Genomic DNA, 19,104 nt, shown 5'->3' with positions numbered 1-19,104 from the left:
AATGTAAAACACCCAGTTCTCATCCCAACAAGTGTCTTCCTTAATGTCTCTTGCCCATTTAGGCCATCCCCCACCCATACAACGCCTCCAGCAAACCTGAGTTTGTTCTCAGTATTTAAGAGTGTCATGTTTTCAACATAACTTTTCACATGTATTTAACAAGCCCTCAGTTTGTTCTCTGCATTTAAGAGTCTGTTACGTTTTGTCCCCCTCCTTGTTTTTATATATTTTTTGCTTCCCTTCCCTTATGTTCATCTGTTTGGTAACTTAAATTCCACATATGAGTGAAGTCATATGTTATTTGTCTTTCTCTGACTAACCAGTTTTGCTTAGCATAATACCCTCCAGTTCCATCCACGTAGTTGCAAATGGCAAGATTTCATTATTTTTTGTTGCTGAGTAATACTCCAGTGTGTGTGTGTGTGTGTGTGTGTGTGTGTGTGTGTGTGTGTACCATATCCTCTTTGTCCTTTCATATGTTGATGGACATTTGGGCTCTTTCCATACTTTGGCTATTGTCGATAGCGCTGCTATAAACATTGGGGGTGCATATGCCCCTTTGAAACAGCACACCTATATCCCTTGGATAAATACCTAGTAGTGCAATTGCTGGGTCAGAGGGTAGTTCTATTTTTAACTTTTTGAGGAACCTCCATACTGTTTTCCAGAGTAGCTACACCAGTTTGCATTCCCATCACCAGTGTAAAAGAGATTCTTTTTCTCTGCACCCTCACCAACATCTGTTGTTGCCTGAGTTGTTAATTTTAGCCATTCTGACTGGTGTGAGGTGGTATCTCACTGTGGTTTTAATTTGTATTTCCCTGATGATGAGTGATGTTGAGCAGTTTTTCATGTGTCTGTTAACACATCTGTTTTCATGTGTCTTCTTTGGGAAAGTGTCTTTTGCCCATTTCTTCACTGAATTATTTGCTTTTGGGGCATTGAGTTTGATAAGTTCTTTATAAATTTTGGATACTGACCCTTTATCTGATATGTCATTTGCAAATATCTTCTCCCATTCCATCAGTTGCCTTTTGGTTTTGCTGATTGTTTTAAGGTTCTTAATTTGAGTGATGAAGAATAGGATTGCCATTTAATGAAACTGAAGGCTAGGGGTAGAATGAGTTTTGAGAGTAATATTGGAAGTTTAGATATAGTCACTTAACTTCATGATGTTTATTAGATATACAGCAGAATGTGTCAACTGAGCAATTGTATAAATGAACCTGGCACTGAGGGGAGAGATCTGAGATAGTGATACAAATCTGAGGATCATTTGTTTACAGATGGGTAATAACATTAAGAGAATGAGTGTAGTTAGAAAAGAAAAGAGTTCAGGACTGAGCTATTGGGCGGTTAGAAACATTGGAGAGATGGGCAGTGGCCAGAGGACTGAGGAAAATCAGGTGCTGACCCAGGTGTCCCAATTCTGTGTTGCCCCACCTTTCTTGAAGGCCGAAAACATGTCTTATTGATGGAAAACTCCTGCCATCTAGTATGTTATCGGTCATTTACCTGGTACTCAGTAAACAGTGAGGACCCTGCTAGAAGACCTCATGGAAAATAGCTCCCAGAATGGGAGAAAATAATTGTAAATCATATATCTGATGAGAGTTGTATCCAGAATATACAAAGAACTCTTACAACTCAATAATAAAAAGACAAATAACTCAATTTTTAAAATGGGCAAAAGATCCAAATAGATATAGCTTCACAGAAAATTTATAAATGGCCAAATCACACTTGAAAGATGATTAACATCATTGGTCATTAGGGAAATGTAAATCAAAACCACAATTAGATACCCATTAGGATGGCTAGAATCAAAAGGAGGAAAACAGGTGTTGGCAAGGATGTGGAGAAATTGGAACCCTCATACACTGCTGGTAGGAATATAGAATAATGTAGCCGCTTTGGAAAACAATTTGGCAGTTCATCAAAAAGTTAAACATAGAATTACCTTTTAAGCCAGCAATTCTACTCCTACGTGTATAGCCAGGGGTTGCAGTTATAATAATCAACAAGGTCAGGTTGGCAATAAAGAGGCAGTCTGACTTGCAGAAGTTTATTGAGATAGTGGAACACAATGTCCCTAGGGGCAAAATAGATGGGCAACTGATAAGGTATCAAGGACAGAAAACAACGAGGCTAAGAGAGGGTACCCCAATGAGAAGTTATAATTCCTTCAGACTCAGACTCAATGACTGAGTCTCTAGGAATAAGGGTCTTGCAACACCATGGTCATGCATGATAGTGATACCATGGGCTGCTCTCAAGAGAGGCCAGATGGATTCGGAAGATGACTACAGACCATAAGTAGTGGCTTTACCACATCTACCTGTCACGTGTACTATCTTTGTTAGAGCAGATTAATATGGCCTCAGTTACATGGTATGCAGTCATTGATATTCACTTTTCTCTTCCAGTTCAAAAAGAAGGGCAGAAACATTTTGTAGTCCCAGGGAATTGACAACAATATACATTTATGGTCTTGCCCCAGGGCTACGCTTCCTTTCTCACATTCCATCATAATGGAGTGTCAAGAGATCTGTACTTTCTAGACATCCTATAGCACATCACAGTGATCTCTTGCAATGACACTATTGTGTGGCTCAGGCCAGATGACCATGAGGTGTCTAGCACCTTGAAGGCCTTGGTGAACCCTGACACGGCACCATTCCGCAAGGAGACCAACCAGCCATGCAGTAGCGTGTTGACTATATTGAACCTCTTCTGTCCTGAGAATGCCCACAGTTTATCTTGATAGAAATAGCCATGTATCCCTGGGATGGGTTGCCTTTCCTGTCTAGAGGGCTTCATCCAGCATTACTATCCAAGGACGTCCAAATGGTTTGATTCCTCCTGGAAGGGGAGCACAAGTAAAGTTAGGAGACCCACTGTACAGCAAAGAAGATGTGGAATGTGCTCAAGGTGGAGGGATCCACTGACTGAGTCCAACCACACCTGCCAGCCATCAACGATGGAGCAAACAGGCCACCAAGACAGCATAGTCAACAACTGACTGACCCTGGGATACAGAGGCTGCTGCCTTGTTGTAAAGGGAGGACAATTCTGCAGGGTGGTTCATGCTCTGGAGTTTTTCCCCTGTGGATCAGGCCAAGTGACCTTTACCTGAGACCCTATCCCTGCTTGGCTCTTTCCCCTCCTTTATGAGGCATTTCCTGGGTAATTTTACCATCAATAAATCAGAGTGCACTGAATTCCTCTCTCTGGCTCTGCTTCTTTAAAATCTGACCCAAGACACCCAGCCATAAGGAAATGCCAGTGAGAGAGGAGGCAGCATCCAGAAAAGTGGAAACCATGCTAGTTACAGGTCCTCAGAGAGGGCAAATCCCTGGCTGAGACACAGGGTCTGCTTTCACGCATTCTTTCTAAGTAGACAGATCCTAAGGGCTGGGAGCCAGCCTGTTTCTCACCCTGTGAGCAGCCTCATTTTACACAATGGGAAAAGTCCAGAGAGATGAAGTAACTTTGTCAAGGTAATTGGAAAATATGTGGGTATTATCCTCACCCCAGCTCATTCTGTATTTTCTCCACTCTTTGTGCTCATAGAATGTAGGACATATAAAAATAGAGAGATCCAGGAATGGTATCTCTAGAATAAAATGTCACTGAGGTCAAAAGAGTTGAAATCTGGCCTGAATTAGAACGTTTCATTTCCCACCTTTTACCCTAATGTTCATTTTATACCTTTGTTCTCTTGATTTCATGTGTTTCAATTGGATATTTTAAACTGAAAACACTGACTTCTTTCCTTGAACAGGCATTATTTATTTCTCTCTCATCACCCTTATAAATTGTGCCCTGTGTATAACCTCTTAGGCCTGGCATGCTACATGAAAATGAGTAGAAGGTAAGCCTGAAAATATCAGAGATCAGGATAATCAGGTTTCACAAGCATAGAAGTCATGAAGAATTTCTTTGTAAAGGTTACATTTTGTTTATTTCTCTATTAAAAATTCACCAGTTTCCATGTGTACAGTTGGTCTGTCTCTTAAAAAAAAAGACTTACATGCTATTTCAGGGCCTCATAAATACAAACGCAAATCTACAATCTGGAATTGTTTTAGGAGAAAGGGTGGAGGTTAACTTAACCCTCCCTTATCAGCAGCATCATTTCAAGAATTCAATCTCCCCACTCTGCTGAGTTACTGGGCATAAGTCCAAGAATATGACGCATGTACAGCCAGGCTCTAAAGATGATTTCTATTCCTTTTCAGCTTCCTATCTTATAAGTCGGTCTTGTGGATCAATGAATGTTCATATTGACATATTGTCGCCAGAGCATTCCAGCTTGCATTTGTGATATGAGGGCTGCTGTCACAGTTCCTTGTCCTTCCTTAAAAACTTTGCCGCAGTGGGGGCACCTGGGTGGCTTAGTCGGTTAAGCGTCCGACTTTCGCTTAGGTCATGATCTTGCGGTTTGTGGGTTCGAGCCCTGCGTCCGGCTCTGTGCTGACTGCCAGCTCAGAGCCTGGAGCCTGTTTCAGTCTGTGACTCCCTCTCTCTCTGACCCTCCCCTGCTCACGCTGTCTCTCTCTCTCTCTCTCTCCTAGAAATAAATAAAAAACATTAAAAAATAAATAAATAAAAGAGAAAACTGAAGGGGAAAAGAAGGAAGGAAGGAAAGAAAAAAGGAAGGATGGACAGAGGAAGGGAGAGGAGAAGGAACAGAGAAAGGAAGGAGGGAAGGGATCTAACTGTGGTTCTTTTTAACCACAGTTCAAGTGTTTTTCTACAGAGGACAAAAACCCGATGGAAATCAGAAGGCAGTTTCAAGGAAAGGTAGATACCTCTATTGTGACAAGTTGAAAGAAATTGTGTTGAAGAAAGCTTTGTCAGAATGTACCGCATTGGATCTTCTGTCCAAGGCCACCATCAAGGTCGAGTTCATAGCTGGGACTTATGAAAATGCAGATTTAGTGAAATCTAAAAGCCATCATAATGTTGTTTCCAATAGCGACGTAAATAACGGGGAGACATGTGGCATAGTAGGCTTCTGTCCTACTTCGGCACTTCCTGGTATGACAGTTAATTGAACCATTTGAGGCTTTACTTTCAACACATTGAGGTGATGGAAATGGATTGCAAGTCCAGGGCCACCTCTTATTACATAACTTCCATGAATCTATTTCTTCAACCATGGATGTGAATAAGACATAAAAAGGTTGTTTGGGAAAAGCCAAAGATTACATAATATATGAGTCTGTCTACATAAAATTCTAGAAAATGCAAACTAATCCACAGTGAGAGAAAGTAGATCAGTGGTTGCTGGGGGAGTTAAGCAGCAGGGAAAGGCAGGGGGAAAGAATTATAAAGGGGTGCAAGAAAACCTTTTAGGTGGTGGATGTGCCCATAATCTTATACATAAATATGTCAAAACTTATCAAATTACACATTAGGTATTTTAAACACTTATTGCATGTCAATTATACCTTAACAAATTTGTGTTTTTAAAAGGGTCAGAGAATTAAATGAGATAGTATATTGCTAAACAATTTGCAAAGTATATGGTACACGTGGGCCTCCAGAAATGAGCTCCCTTTCCTACTTATGTCACAGAACTATTTAAAATGGTACTGTGCTGGCGCACCTGGGTAGTTCAGTTGGTTGAGCACCTGACTCTTGATTTCAGCTCAGGTCATGACTCATGGTCCATGAGATCAAGCCCCACATCGGGCTCCATGCTGAGTGCAGAGCCTGCTTAAGATTCTCTCTCTCTCAGGGTGCCTGGGTGGCTCAGTCAGTTAAGTGTTCAGCTTCAGCTCATGAGTGTCATGACCATGGTTAGTGGGTTCAAGCCCTCCATCAGGCTCTGTGCTGACAGCTCAGAGCCTGGAGCCTGCTTTGAATTCTGTGTTTCCCTCTCTCTGCCCCTCCCCTGCTTGCACACTCTCTCTCTTTCTTCTCTCTCTCTCTCTCTCAAATAAACATTAAAAACAATTTTTTTAAGGATTCTCTCTCTCTGTTCCTCTCTCCTGCTTGTGTGCTCTCTCTTTCTCTCTCTCTGAAATACAAAAATAATTTTAAAAAATAAAATGGCACTGTACTCCACAAATATCTGTCAGTATTATAAACACTGAAATCTTTCCAGCAATTTTATAGCTGGATAAATATTTTCAAAGAAAAATATGGCACAATATAAAAATATCTTTGTGGATTTTGGGGATTTTAGTTCTGTGACTTTCTTTCAAATCTTTATTAGAAGCATATTTCACATTGTTGAAAGTGTATTGAATGTAAGACTTGCATGCCATTTTTCCACTCCTTATTTTAATCATAAAATGTCTGCATGCTATTTTTAATGACTGCCCTATAATTTTCTCAGTGGTAAGAGTTCGGGATATGTTTTGAAGATAGAGCTGCCAGGATTTGATGACAAACTTTGGGGTTGAAAGAGAAGACCCAGGCATGATGCTGAGGTTTTTGGCCTGAGCAATTAAAAGTTCAATGAGGTGGGCTTTGGACAGGGAAGAGTATGGAAAGCGCAGGTTTGGTGAGAGGATGAGGAAGTCGGTCTGGGACAAGTTAGGTGCAAAGCATCAAAATGGACATGTGGAGTAGACTCTGGACAGGCAACCGGAGGGGAGGTCTGGCTGGAGACACACATCTGTGAGTCTGCAGCATAATGATGGGATTTAAGGCCCTGGGCTGCATGAGGTCTTCAAGGGCATGAGTACAGAGAACAGAAGAGGTTCAAGCTCTGAGTCACGGGGACCATCTAATGTCTAGAGATAACAACGGTCACAGAAAAGGAATGTCAGGGAGGAGGGGGGAAATCCCGGAAGAGTGTCGATCCTGGATGCCAAGAGACGGAAGTGTCATTGGGACAGAATGCTGCTAGTCATCCTAGTAAGAGGAGGACGAAAAAGTCCTCTTGAAGTAAAACATGGCTGTATCACGGAAACTTTTGGTGGAGTGCTGTGAGCAACTATTATTGGGGTGGATTCAAAAGGTTACAGTAAGGGGCTCCTGGGTGGCTCAGTCCGTTAAGCATCTGACTTTGGCTCAGGTTATGATCTCACGGTTTGTGGGTTTGAGCCCTGCATTGGGCTCTGTGCTGACAGCTCAGAGCCTGGAGCCTGTTTCAGATTCTGTGTCTCCTTCTCTCTGATCCTCCCCTGCCCGTGTTCTCTCTCTCTCTCTCAGAAGTAAATAAAACATTAAAAAAATTTTTTTTAACCCAAAAGGTTATAGTAAATAGAAATTTCTCCAGAAAAGATATTTAAATGCCTGATAAGCAGATGAAAAGAAGCTCAATATTAGTAGCCAACAGGGAAAGGCACATCAAAATGACCATGAGATACTACCATCTCACGCCTACAAGGATGGCTACAACCAAAGGAAAATAACAAGGTTGATGAGGATCTGGGGGAAATGCGCTCACCCAGGGGTACATTTTTAAAGGCCTTACCCTGCCTTTTCCACCAACGTCAGCCAACATTCCCTCCTTTCCCTTCTCAGGAATCGTGTACATAAGAAAGGGACGATCTGCTTCTTGGATGTCTGCTAAACATCTAAGGTTGAGTATCTCTTCATTGAAAGAGTTTTAATTACTTTAAATTACTTTCCTTTCACAAGGCAGGATTTGTGTTTTTTCCAGATATTTAAATTTTTTCTCAAAGTTTTCAAATTGATTGACTAAAATTGTTCATAGTATTCTCTTACTGCCTTTTAAATCTGTAATGTGTATGATTGTTTTCCCAATTTACGTTCTTAATATTGTGTAGCAATCTCTTTTTTTCCATAAATCTTACCAAAGTGATAGCCTAGTTTATTAATCTTTTTAATTTTTTTGTTTCCCTCCCTTATTAATCTTTTTTAAAAACCAACTTCTGTTTGTTGATTGTCTCTATTGTGTTTTACTATGTCATCTATTTCAGCTCATTGTTACCTACTTTTTTCTACTTGCCTTGAATTTATTTTGTTGTTCTTTTTCTACCTTAAGTTGGATCCTGAGCTCACTAATTTTCCATGTTTCTTCTTTTCTCATATAAGCATTCAGTATTATGAATTTCCATCAAGTATTACATTTACTGCATCTCATAAATTTAGATATTTCAGCTTTTATTATTGTTCACTTATAAATATTTTCAAATTTCAATCATAAGTTTTACTTTGAGCAATGATTTATCAAAAAAAGTATGCATTTTAATATCCAAAGTCAATTTTATAGGTCTCATTTATCATTTTATTATTGGCATTTCAATTAAACCAGTAAGAAAACATGGTCTGCATAATACTGATTCTATGAAATTTGTTGAGTCATGCTTTATGACTAGGCATTTAATCAACCTTTGTAAATACTCCATGAAAGCTTGAGAAGAATGCACATTTTAAAATGGTTGTGTACAGAGTTTTATATATGTTCATTAGATTGGGATCATTAGTTGAAGTGTTCAAAAAGAATTTGTTTAATCTCTTATGTGTCAGGAGCTCAGCTGGCTAGGATGGACGAGAGAGAGAGAAAGGAGGGTAAAGAGAGAGAGAGAGAGAGAGAGAGATGCTAGGTTTCAGAGTAGCTGATTGAAGCAATGTGCCAGAAATGAAAGAGCTAAGCCTTTATTCACTTAATGCTATGGTACAAGCAAGATGTTACACTGGAGGAAATGCAGACTCTTCCTGTTGCATTTTCCCTGATGGAACCTTGGTCAAGGTCAGGTAGATCAGTGCAGATGTGGGAGCCATCTCACTATTGAGAAAACCCTGGAACAAAAGAGTCTAATAGTGTCGTGGAGTCTGCAATCATGGTAAGGATGTGGGGGAAGGGCCAGGGGTAAAAATTCTGAGTCAGCCTGTGTAGAAGTTCCTTCAGGGTTTTCCCTCCCCTGCTCCCCATAAGGAGGCCTCAGAAGGGGCACCTGGAAGACCTCTGCCTTGAGCTCAGAAAGAGACCTAGGAATAAAGACTCAGGGACTGGAAATGCATATACAGTATATGAAAGAGCATGATTGGCCAGAGGGGCCTGNGAAGTGTGACAGACGAAGCCTTTGTAATTGCCTATGGTCAGTTGTGAAAAATCACACATGCATTTTAACTAGGAACCATACTCCTCACCGTATTGTTGGCTTGACTTATAAATAATTGAGAAAGGTTGGTTCATGGTGGGAATGGCTTTGTCTATTTTCCCTTGTAATCCTATCAATTTTTATTTTACACATTTGAGGACTTAGAAGCACACAATTTTAGACTTGTTATATCTTCCTAGTGAACTAAATAATCATAAGGATGACTATCTTAAATAATACATTTTCTTAACAATCTGTTACACTGTTATTAATATACTTATACTAGGTTTCTTTGGTTAATATTTTTCCTGGAAAACATGTCCCTCTTCCTTTTACTTTCAATCTTGCTGTATCCTTATCCTTTAGGACTGCCTCTCAAAAATAGCACATATCTAGATTTAAAAAATCTAACTGGAGGGGCTCCTGGATGGCTCAGTTGGCTAAGCATCTGACCTTGGCTCAGGTCATGATCTCATGGCTCATGAGTTCCAGCCCCACATCGGGCTCTGTGCTGACAGCTCGGAGTCTGGAGCCTGCTTCAGATTCTGTGTCTCTCTCTGACCCTACCCTGCCCCTGCTCTGTCTCTGTCTGTCTCTCAAAAATAAATAAATGTTAAAAAAATTTAAAAATCTAAGTTGATAAAACATCTAAGTTTAGTCCATTTATATTTAATATTATTTTTTTATTTGGACTTTTTTCTATATTATCTTGTTAATCCTAATTGTCCTGTATTTTCTGCTTTATTCCCCCTCTTATCTTGTCTTTTTGGGGATTTGGTTAAATGTATTTTTCCTCACTCTATTTCTACCTAATTATTTGGACTTCCATATTTTTTCTTTTCTTTATTAATTTGCTTTGAGATGGTATCATGATTATTTCACTTAACAAAATCTAAAGTTAATTTCTTAACTTCTGCCAAGATAATAAAAGGACCTCTCAATACTTTTACTCTCATTGTACTTTCTCCCATCATACGTGTTATTATGCAGAACAGTATTTCACTGCTATTCTTTATATTTTTATTATATTTTTAAAAATATTTATTTAATTTTTTTAAGTTCATTTATTTATTTTGAGAGAGAGAGAATCCCAAGCAGGCTTCACACAGTCAGTGCAGAGTCTAATGGGGGTTCAAACTCACAAATCATGAGATCATGACCTGAGCTGAAATCAAGAGTCAGACAATTAATGGACTGAGCCACCCAGGTGCCCCAGATTTATTTTGTTTTTAGAGAGAGAGCAGGAGTGGGGGAGATGGCAGAGGGAGGGAGGGAGAAGGGGGAGAGAGAGAGAGAGAGAGAGAGAGAGAATCTTAAGCAGGCTCAATGCTCAGGGTAGAGCCTGATCCCCATGACCCTGAGATCATGACCTGAGGCAAAATCAGTAGTCAACACTCAACCCACCGAGCCACCCAGGTGCCCCACTGCTATTCTTTTTATTAATACTATACACTATATATTATTATTATACACAAATACTATTTATTTGGATTTACATACATGCCTTCCCTGAATATTATTTTAATCCTTTTTCTCAGACCATCTACTGGATCAATTTTTCTTTGTTTAATTACATTGTTTAGAAGTTTCTTTTATATATTCTTGAGGTAGTTAACTCAGCTTGTTTGTATATAATTTTTTTCTTTGTTTTGAAAAATAACTTTGCCAAATATGAAATATAAGGATGACAGTTATTTTCTCTCAACATTTTGAAGGTATATTATCCCACTGTCTTTTGGCTTCTTTGGTTTCTATTGGAAACTGGTGTCATTTTCATTTATTCTTTCTTTATGGCTGATTCCAAAATCTTTCTTTGGGGGCACCTGAGTGGCTCAGTCTTTGAGCATCTGACTTCAGCTCAGGTCATGATCTCAATGTTAGTGGGTTCGAGCCCCGCATCAGGATCTGTACAGATAGCTCAGAGCCTGGAGCCTGCTTCAGATTCTGTGTCTCCCTCTTTCTCTGCCCCTCCCCTGTTCACACTCTGTCTCTGTCTCTCTCTCTCTGAAAAATAAATAAACATTAAAAAAAATAAAAAACAAAGCCTTTCTTTGTTCACGGTATTCTGCAGTTTCATTGCCTATAGTTTTTCAAATATTTATTTTTATTTTTTTATTTATTTCTAGGAGAGAGAGAGAGAGACAGCGTGAGCAGGGGAGGGTCAGAGAGAGAGGGAGTCACAGACTGAAACAGGCTCCAGGCTCTGAGCTGGCAGTCAGCACAGAGCCCGACGCGAGGCTCGAACCCACGAACCGCGAGATCATGACCCAAGCGAAAGTTGGACGCTTAACCGACTAAGCCACCCAGGCGCCCCTCAAATTTTTTTTTAAGGTTTATTTTTGGAAGACTGCAAGTTGGAGAGGGGCAGAGAGCAAAGGAGACACAGAACAGGAAGTAGGCTCCAGGCCCTGAGCTGTCAGAAGAACCAAACGTGGGGCTCAAACTCACGACCTGTGAAATCATGACCTGAGTCAAAATCAAGAGTTGAGCACTTAACCAACTGAGCCACACAGGCAGCCCTCATTGCCTATATTTAAGCATGGATTTATTTCTCTTTTTCCTTTTAGAGATAAATATGTTTCTTCAATTTGTCCTTTTTGAGATACAATGCTGATTTCTTTCTTTCCTTCTTGACATACAATGTGCTTCCCACTCTCCTTAAGTGATGAGAATCCCCTTCTTGAGATAGGCATAAGGCTCAGTTTTGGTCAGTTTTCACAAGACCCATTTTCAAGGAGCAGGGGCTGCTGGGGACACTTTCACAGCTGAGAAAAAGAAACAAACAGGATATCTGCTTCTGGCATTCTGGCTGACCTGGTGCTCTGACAGGCTCTTCCACTGAAGGTCTTCTAATAACGCTACATAGGACACTTTGAAATACCGCTGGTCTCCCAAGAAGCAATGAAGATGTCCAAGGACAGGCCATCCTTTCTCCTCCTCCCCCTTCATCTTCCCAAGAAGAAAATAGATTTGGGCTGGGGTCCGAGAAAGCAGGATGGAGCTGGAGTTAGGACAGTTGGCAGCCAGTTAGGAAGGAGGAAGAGAATAAATTCTGGTTAGGAACCCAGCAGAGTTGGTAGCATAAATGGCCAAAACCTGGCAGGAAAAGGTGGAAAAATGAAACTGTAAATTTCTTAGGGTGGTGGATTTATGGGTTGAGAGGTTTGGATTTTTTTTCCAATTTGACTTATTCAGATGTTCTTTTTTTAAAAAATTGTTTCATATTCTTAGGCCATTGAAGCTAAATGTCCAGGTAAGACCAAGACACTAGACATCTATATATTGATTTGTTCACTCTAAGGATTCTGAAAAAAAAAAATGCTTGGTTAGGTTAAGACTCAGCAGTGTTCTCAAGAAAACATTTCTTCCTGGCATATTTATAGATTTAAATTTTTTCTGCTTAGCATATTCCTCATATACTAATCTCCTGGTAAAAGGAAATACATAACAAATGGCTCTGAAGGACACTTCAGAAGCTGATTTTAGCTAATAAATCGTGTTTATCATAGCCTAGTGACATTAAAAAAGCCTACTGGCTAAAAAAAATGGGGGGGAGTTAATGGCTAAAATTAAGGAATTGGAGATGAAGGGAGACTTAACCCAAGCTTTTATATGAGTTGGTCTATGCAGCTTTTATTTTCCTGCTCAAGGTCCTTAATAAGCTGGACTGAGAGGACTCTTAAGAGTTCATGCAATCCTCATTTCATTGTTGAGGAAGCTGTGCAATAGCTGCTAGCTATCTTGAACACAAATTAAATGTGAAGAGTTTGATACAAAAAGTATTTCCCTGTTTCTAAGATGCACATGTTTGTCATGTTTAAACATTTTTTTTTTAAATGTTTCATTTATTTCTAGGAGAGAGAGATAGAGACAGCGTGAACAGGAGAGGGTCAGAGAGAGAGGGAGTCACAGACTGAAACAGGCTCCAGGCTCCGAGCTGGCAGTCAGCACAGAGCCCGACGCGGGGCTCGAACCCACGAACCGCGAGATCATGACCTAAGCGAAAGTCGGACACCTAACCGACTAAGCCACCCAGGCGCCCCAGTGTTTAAACATTTTTAAAAGGAGCAATGCTTACAATTGATGAATACATTTGGTACTCTGGGACTCCCCTCCCATCCTCCCTGAAAAGCAGCTTTTTGAAAAAGGTTTGTTTATTTATTTTGAGAGAGAGGAGAGAGAGATAGAACAAGTTGAGGGGGGGGCAGAGAAAGGGGGATAGAAGATCAGAAGTGGGCTCTCTGCTGTCAGCACAGCAGATGTGGGGCTTGAACTCATGCGCTGTGAGATCATGACTTGAGCCAAAACCAAGAGTTGGATGCTTAATTGACTGGGCCACCGAGGAGCCCCTGAAAAGCAGCTTTAAAATGATTATTTATCTTAAAAAGCTAGGAAACATTGTTTATACCTTATGTTTATCATCTGCTACCCACCCCCAACCCAGGTAGCTTAGTATAGCATCTGGCACATAGTAGGTACTCAAAGAACATTTGTTGAACGAATATATGAGTATATGTAAGGTGTACGTCAATGAGAACCTCTTTTCTCCTCCTTCACATTTACCTTTCTTTCTTCAGATATACTTGTGAGTACCCAGTAAATGAATTGCTTTTAAAAAACAGGAGCAAAATTGATTTTGCCATAGGAACTAAGTGGGGCAGTTTATTTGCATTATACATCATCTTTCTTTGTGTTATTTTTAACTTTAAAATCTCTGGATGTCAGAATCTGACTTCTGGGGACATATTATTGACAGAGAAATTGTCTAGTAACTTGAAAAATGTTGAGGAAGTACTGTGTCAATTATTAATGTCATGCTAATTATAAATTCAAACTAGACTCTTAGACCTCCAAGTGAGCAATGCTTATCAGAAGGTCGAATGACCTGCTCTGGTCCTGGACATTGCAGAAATTATTTCAGTTCTTTCTTCTCAGTGGCTGAACTTCATACTTATTTCTAGTAGTAATGACCAAGATCCCTAGGGCTAGGCCGTAGATGGAAGCAGGCAGAAGAGTTGAACAGGCACAAGTTTTGAAATCAAATGAAGTTGGATTGAACCCCAGACTCAGACACTAAGTGGCTGTGTAAACTTCAACAAGTTAAACAGCTTCTCTGGAGCCTAAGTTTACTTATCTGCAAATCAGTGTAGACATATGGATATCCGAAAATTGGTATGAGGAGTCAATGAGGATAACAAATACAATGTCCTTTGTATAAAGAAAAAAGCTAGTATTCTTGCCTTCCTCATTGCCCTCCTTGGGTAACTTTTGTAGAAATGCCCACTCCTCAAAATATTTGGGTAGCCTGACTTCATAAATACACTGTACATTCTACCCCTTCAACCAGTAAAGCTCTTTTGTCATTAGAGCAGAGTTTTTCTATCACTGAGATTTGTGAATGGCTCCTATACTTTTTGCAATATCCTTATAGACCAATGATACTATTTGCCCAAAGGTTTAATACAGGTAAAATCACAAACTTGACATTCTAACTATACACACATACACGAACATATAGCTTTTCTGATAGGTATTACAGCAAATAACTATTACATTTTTGTGATTCACCTAAAATCATGCAGGATGCCAGGAGGGAGTCCAAAACTATTCTAAGTATTTTAACTAGAAAGGATTTAATACAGGGAATTTGGTGCTTGCATAACCACTACAAGTGCTGGTGGAATAAACTTGAGCCTTCAGGACTGACTCCTACAATACTATGATCTACCAAAGACATTTGAATTTCTGTTAAGTCATCAGAATTATCAGAAGGTAGAGTTAAAGTTTCTTTTAATGTTTATTATTTATTTTTGAGAGAGAGAGAGAGAAATGGGGGGGGCAGAGAGAGAGGGAGACACAGAATCTGAAACAGGCTCCCGGCTCTGAGCTGTCAGCACAGAACCTGACACAGGACTTGAACCCACGAACTGTGAGATCATGACCTGAGCTAAAGTTGGATACTTAACCAATTGAGCCACCCAGGCGCTCTTCAGAAGGGAGATTTTAAAGGGTCCATCCCAAACCTTCGTTATTGCTAGAAAAATAACACTTATGATAAAAAGAAATCCTGCTGCTGGTGAATCAGAAATGGCATGTTTATTTATGAAGGACGACTTATTCATTCATTAGTTTCTCCATCTATAACAGGACTATTCTATGTTTATTCTGTGTGTTAACTGATTTTTTTAAATGTTTTTCTGTCACTGAAAAAAATGTGTTCCTGCCCTTGTGTACTCATTTTTCTGAAATGTTTATTTTTGAGAAAGAGACAGACAGACAGAGCAGGAGTCGGGGAGGGGCAGAGAAAGAGGAAAACACAATCTGAAGCAGGGTCCAGGCTCCTAGCTGTCAGCACAGACGCAGACGTGGGGCTCCAACCCACGAACTACAAGATCATGACCTGAGCTGAAGTCATGCACCCAATTGACTGAGCCACCCAGGTGTCCCATGTGTATTCATGTTTAAGTGAATATAACCAAAATGTTGACTTTTCATTGGATATTTTCCCATATTATTGCATACATTTGTAACCATAGATTCTGGTAGATTAAAAAAGAAAAAGTGAATATGAACTGTACTATCCTAATTGGCATGAGTAGCTTCACACATATCCCAACTAAGTTTTTAACAGCTTTATTGAGATACATTCACCCATTTAAAGTTTTTGCATATATTCATAGGGATGTGTAATCATTACCAATATCCCTATTAAATTTCGTTTTGTTTTTTTTATTTTTTATTTTTATTTTTTATTTTTTTCATTTTTTTTAATGTTTTATTTATTTTTGAGACAGAGATAGAGAGAGCATGAGCACGGGAGGGTCAGAGAGAGAGGGAGACACAGAATCCGAAACAGGCTGCAGGCTCTGAGCTGTCAGCACAGAACCCAACGCGGGGCTCGAACCCATGAACCATGAGATCATGACCTGAGCCGAAGTCAGATGCTCAACTGACTAAGCCACCCACGCCCCTTCATCATTTTATTTTGAACTCATTTTTCTAAATCTCATAATTTTGCCTTTTAGATTGTTTATTCTGTTTTTCAATGTTTATCTACTTTTGAGAGAGAGAGAGACAGACAGATAGAATGTAAGCAGGAGAGGGGCAGAGAGAGAGGGAGACACAGAATCTGAAGCGGGCTCCAGGCTACGGAGCTGTCAGCACAGAGCCCTACATGGGGCGCAAAACCACAACTGCGAGATCATGACCTGAGCCGAAGTCAGAACTCAACCACCTGAGCCACCCAGGCACCCCAAGATTGTTTATTCTTGCATGCATGCATGTGCTCTACCTCTGCTCTAATAAAACCGCCTCAAAAGGGTTAAAACCATTGCCAGGTGGCTGCAGGTTGAAATTCCTCCATTTGGCAGCACTTTTAATTTTTTTAAGGTAGAATAACTAAGTAAGCTATAAAACCACCTCTACTCTGTTATCAATTGATGCCAACCCAGGCAGCATGAAGAATACAATGGGAAATGTTTTTGCCAGTTCTGCTAGCCGGCGATCCCAAAAGAAAAGGAGAGAAGTGCTGGCTGGCATAACTTGTTCTAAATGCAACCATTCTATTTTTTCTAAGACTCCTAGAATTTTGCTAATGACTGATATCAAATCTCCCAGGCTGCAGTTTCAGTAATATACTCCTCCCCCGCCTGTTTTAAAGATCAGGATAAGATTTGTTTTTGTCCAGTCTCTGGCATCTCCTTGTAAGCAGGGAGTTGTTTTGTTCATTGCTCTGATGCTTCCTGGCACATAGTAGGGCCTTCATATACGCATTTGTTGTGTGAATGAATTGATGTCTTTCACAGGGATTTCCCTAGTGTTTTCATGACCATTGTTACTATTTATTTTGGTAGTAACTGTCATCTGCTAACTTCCACCTGTCCATCAGCCCGTATCCTGAATGTCACTTCCTTCAGGAAGCCTTCCTGAGCCTCTCCACTAGGTAATGAGTTCCTGAGCTCTATTCTCTTTCTCATGACTCTTATTACTGATAAGTGCTCCAGGAGAGAAGTTCTGTGTTTATTTAGTGTGTTCACCTTTGCATCCCCAATTCTAAGCTCAGTGCCCATCACAGAGTAGGTACTTAATCAGTATTTGTTGAACAGTGAAAGTAGGTTGGGATGCCATTCATCTCTAAAGGCAAGAACTCATTCAACAGAGTCAGGTATTCTTATACCACCTATTCGCCTGTCTTGACTTTCTTTTTTTTTTGTTTTTAATTTTTTTAATGTTTTTTATTTATTTTTAGGAGAGAGAGAGAGAGAGACAGCGTGAGCAGGGGAGGGTCAGAGAGAGAGGGAGTCACAGACTGAAACATCGCCTGTCTTGACTTTCAAGTTGTCTCTTTTTTTTAATGTTTTATTTATTTTTTGAGAGGGGTGGGGGCAGAGAGAGAGGGACAGAGGATCCAAAGTAGGCTCTGTGCTTACAGCAGAGCCCAATGCAGCACTTGAACTCACGAACCTGAAGATCATGACCTGAGCCAAAGTCAGATGCTCAACTGACTGAGTTACCCAGGCACCCTGCAAGTATCTTCTTCGTTTTTTAAAAAAAGCAACTTGTTGAGGCATAGTTTACATATCATAAAATTCACCTATTAGATTCTTCTTACTAATGTTTACTTCTCATTTTCTGTGTGAAGGTCATTTTTCTGATGGTAAACATGGGAGAAGATAAAAGTGGAATATAGTGTTAACTTGGATAGAGAATGGGCTCCTAGAGCCCAATTTACCAGGATTTACTTCTGTTTTATTTCTCTTTGTGATCATAAGCTAATTAACTTCTCTAAGCCACTAATTCTAATCTGTAAAATTGTACTAGTAACAGGTTTTTCCATTGGATACTCTAAGGATTGAGTGAGATGACATGCAAAAGATCTGTTCACTGATCACTGCAGAGATAGTAACTTAAAAGAATGTAGATTCCCTCTCTTCTCTCTGTAACTATTAACTTGGACCCCCTAAATCGTAGGTCTCTTCTTTCACCATTATCATTATTTTGTTAAAAGCATACTTAAAAACAAAACAATCTTCTTGCTTCCTCAGCGTTTCTGCCACCCCCACTTCATTCTGAGGTTTAGCTTTTCCTGACACTATTCTTGCAAATTTTTGTCCCTCTTTTTATTCATTCTCCCGCATATGCTTTTTCTCTCCATCTTTTGAATACGCTGGTAGGAAAAACAAGCCCCACCTGAGATCATTAGAGAACAGCGGTTCCTTTAGTTGCATTCTCTTTCTCCTTCATTGTGAATCTTCCACTGTGAACTCAGAATTTTATTTTTCAAAGCCTCCCATCCTTTTAAAAATACGTTTCCTTTTACACCTTCTTGTCTAGAAATCATACCTGTCTTTCCCCAGGATCTGTTTCCGAAAGGCTGATGGCCTGCCTTCCGTGCTATGTGACGGTCACAACCCCCCAGGTTTCTACATCTTCCCCGCGACCGACCAATTCTTCCCTGGGAGTCACATTACATCAGCATTACTAATACAATATCGTTCAGATTCCAGACTGTTTTATTCTAGGCAATCAATGAAAAACGAAGCTCGACACTGGCTTGATTTAACATGGAGGATGAATTGTCTAAGGTCAAATGCAAACTGCTGCAAGATGTGGGAGACATATATTTATATTCATACGAAATATATACCTGTTGAATTGGGGCTTTTTTCCTCAACGTTTCAGAAACCCCGAGCTCTCGGGTAATTGGGATGATAAGAAAGGTAGGTTTTCAGAAACTTCGCAATAAAAAAAAATTAGACTCCATCTAAAGGACTGCTCCATAGGCTCAAGGAACACTCACCAACAAAAACCATCTCCACAACCACCAGATTATCTCACCAGCAAGTGAGACTGCAAGGTTTGGGGGCCCGGCCGTACCACTCAGCGCGGCGCATGGGGGGGTTCGTGCCCATTTGGCAGCGACTGACCGTTTCCCCGTCGCTTGGTTTTGCCCCTGCTCCCCCTGCGCAGGCACCTAGAGTGCGTCAGGCCGGCGCTTTATAGCGGCAGCCTGGGCGGCTCCGCTTGCTGTTTTTCCTCTTCTTCTGGGTAGTGGCTCCTCCTGTGGTTCTGGAAG

This window comes from Crocuta crocuta, unplaced genomic scaffold, assembly GCF_008692635.1.
Source record: "Crocuta crocuta isolate KB4526 unplaced genomic scaffold, BGI_CrCroc_1.0 scaffold223, whole genome shotgun sequence".
Lineage (NCBI taxonomy): Eukaryota > Metazoa > Chordata > Mammalia > Carnivora > Hyaenidae > Crocuta > Crocuta crocuta.
This window is presented reverse-complemented; position numbering follows the sequence as displayed.